This window comes from Odocoileus virginianus, chromosome 4, assembly GCF_023699985.2.
Source record: "Odocoileus virginianus isolate 20LAN1187 ecotype Illinois chromosome 4, Ovbor_1.2, whole genome shotgun sequence".
NCBI lineage: Eukaryota > Metazoa > Chordata > Mammalia > Artiodactyla > Cervidae > Odocoileus > Odocoileus virginianus.
Window position 1 is genome coordinate 66,558,873 of NC_069677.1, and position 3,181 is coordinate 66,562,053.

A 3,181-nucleotide genomic window follows, 5' to 3' on the forward strand; every position below is an offset into this window, starting at 1 on the left:
TAGCAGACAGTAGGCTGTAGTGTAACTTGTTGGCTCTCTCTTTTCAAAAAAAGTAAGAGAGAGGATGCAGAGAAGGCTGGGGAAGGCTGTTCAAGAACCATGTGTGGGAGGGGCTGCTCTCTTGTTCCTTCGTTTCTCACTCAGAACTCTCTCTATAATGGCCTGTCCTTAGGGCAGCTCAGGGTCCTTGGCACAAAGATCGTCTTGTTCTCAGGGATGAGTCAGTGGTTAAAGTCTCCTGACAGGACTCAGAGGGCAGGGGACACCTGTGTCCCTTCCTGTCAGTTGGAGTCCTAGGGCCCCAGAAGGTTTGGAGGAGAAAGTGAGGCAGGAGATGGATGGATTCCCTGTGAGGCATTTACGACTGGCCTGCTGTTCACACCTCCTGGGTGAGAAGACGAATTCCAGGCCGGCCATTCATCACCAGCCCCTGTTTACATTTTCTGAAGCAAGAGACAAACTGGCTCTAGGACTACATATTTATGACTGGACTCTTGTCTGTATTTCAAGAGCTATACCTCAATATAAAAACCAGCAACAGGAATACGGTAAATAACTGGGCATGGGGCATTTTTATGGTAGGGACAGAGTGGGACTAAACCCTGTTAAAAGATCAGGAGGTCATATATTTCCCATCCTTTGGACAAAGGAGACATTCTACACGTGCAGAAAGGCTCCTTGGGGGTCAAAAAGGAGGGGGGCACCACCCAGTGATATGTGATGTTAAGGGTGTCCCCTAGGCCTTTGGGTCAGACTCCATCCTTGGAAAAATTTGTGCTTGCATGTTGGGAAGGGTCCTAGGGCAGGTCAGGAGTGGAGAAAGAAACCATACACTTGGCTAAAGGTAAACAAAGATTTAAAAGAACTGCTCTATATAAATGACTTAACCACGTCTTTGCTCCTCTTCGTTAGGGTGGACGCCCACACATTTTCTCTCTGAGTGTGCATCTCTGCCTTGCTTCTGTCTTTATTAAACAAATGTTTTCTCTGTGTGCTCTCCCACTTCTTGTGCTATATCTGTACTGATTAACTTTGTAGCTGCATTACAGTTTTTGCCTCCGTGAGAAATGCATTATTCACTGGGGGCAAAAATCCAGGGGAAAATAGCTTCTAGCCTCTTGCCCTTGCTGGTCTGGTGGCTAGGATTCTTGGGTTTCATCCAGGCTACCCAGGTTCAGTTCCTGGGCAAGGAATTAAGATCTTGCTTCAAGCCACTGCTCAGAGCTGCCTCACTGAGATCAAAACAAGGCAGAAAGAGAAAAAGGAATAACAATAATAGAAAAGGTTGAACTTGGGAGACCCTGGCTGGGTGGGTTTCTCCCATCCCCACACAACCAGCCCTGGGCTTGCATGTCTGTCCCAACATGGTGTTAGCCAAACATACACAGATCCAGCCCCGAATTCTGTGTCTGCTTCTTGCTAGCTGTGACTTTGGCAAGTTCTTTAAATTCCTTGAGCTGTTCCCTTTTGTCTGCCCTAGGATGACAGCCAAGTTCAGGAGGGCAGCTAGCTGGGGGCAGGGTGGTAGTAAGAACCTGACACTTGATTCTCAATGAAGCTGGGTAGGGACGCCTGGTGAGAAGTGTTCAAGTGTGTCCTTGCTTTACTCAGAAATACTCAGGAGTGGTCTTGAGTTGGCTGAGTTCTTTAATCAGAGCAAGCTGATTCTGTCTTCTAACTCAACTGGCATAATTCCCATGGATGGGGATACATCTCTCTACTGCTCTCATTTACATACAAATGTGGAAGGAAGAGAGGAGAAAGACCAATGCTTCAAAGTCTTCTATGGTTCCTGCAACTAGAAGACCAGAGTCTGGGATGGGGCTACACGGGAACATGGCTGGGTTCCTGGAAATCCAAAACCATCATGTTGGATATTGTCAAGACTCTTTCTTTCTCCATCTCTTACTATTTCTCTCCTTGACTCCTTTTTGTAAATATGCTTCATTGTCTTCCTGCAAAGTGACTTTCTTTACCTCCTAGAGTATTGTAGCCAGCATCTCCAGAAAGTTATATGTTACAGCCCCCGTGACTAATGGGAGGCTGACCTGATTACCTCTCTGATCCAAGTCCAAAAGTCTCAGGGAACAGTCTCTTCGGCTGAATATGGATTTGACAGTCACACCTTGACCAGTCACTGGGGGTCAGGTGATAGCTAAGCAGTACTCCCAGTGGGTGGATATGGGACTGGGATTTAGATGAAGAGGTGCTAGGAGGCTAGCTGCCATCTTGCGTCCCCATGTGTGTGCGCCTAACCTCAGCTGGTCTGCCCGAGACCACCTGAGCGCCAACCCTAGTCCCCCGCACGGCCCCATTTCCGCTCCAACAAGATGAAAGAAACTATCATGAACCAGGAGAAACTCGCCAAACTGCAGGCACAAGTGCGCATTGGTGGGAAAGGAACTGCTCGCAGAAAGAAGAAGGTGGTTCATAGAACAGCCACAGCAGATGACAAAAAACTTCAGTTCTCTTTAAAGAAGTTAGGGGTAAACAATATCTCTGGTATTGAAGAGGTGAATATGTTCACAAATCAAGGAACAGTGATCCACTTTAACAACCCTAAAGTTCAGGCATCTCTGGCAGCAAACACTTTCACCATTACAGGCCATGCTGAGACAAAGCAACTGACAGAAATGCTCCCCAGCATCTTAAACCAGCTTGGTGCCGACAGTCTGACCAGTTTAAGGAGACTGGCTGAAGCTCTGCCCAAACAATCCATGGATGGAAAAGCACCACTTGCCACTGGAGGAGGATGATGATGAAGTTCCAGATCTTGTGGAGAATTTTGATGAGGCTTCCAAGAACGAAGCAAACTGAACTGAGTTAACTTCTGAAGAAGATGAATCTTGAGGAAGTTACTGGGAGCTGCTATTTTATATTATGACTGCTTTTTAAAATTTTGTTTATGGATCTGATAAAATCTAGATCTCTAATATTTTTAAGCCTAAGCCCCTGGACACTGCAGCTCTTTTCAGTTTTTGCTTATATACAATTTATTCTTTGCAGCTAATGAAGCTGAAGAAGCCTAAGGATAAAGTTTGAGACAAAGATAAATAAAGTTCTTTGCCTAGTATATGGTTTTATTTTTTATTTCATTGATACCAATTTGTACACAGAAGGCAAAATTGTTTATAGAAAGCTAATCATGGCATGTAATATGACTGATAATGATGAATGGAAT

The 3,181-nt window shown here is 45.4% G+C and overlaps 1 pseudogene; it reads left to right on the plus strand.

Moving 5' to 3' along the window:
* The first annotated feature begins 2,233 nt into the window (after positions 1-2,233).
* On the plus strand, positions 2,234-2,948 carry LOC110149756 (transcription factor BTF3 pseudogene; annotated as a pseudogene).
* Positions 2,949-3,181: the final 233 nt, after the last annotated feature.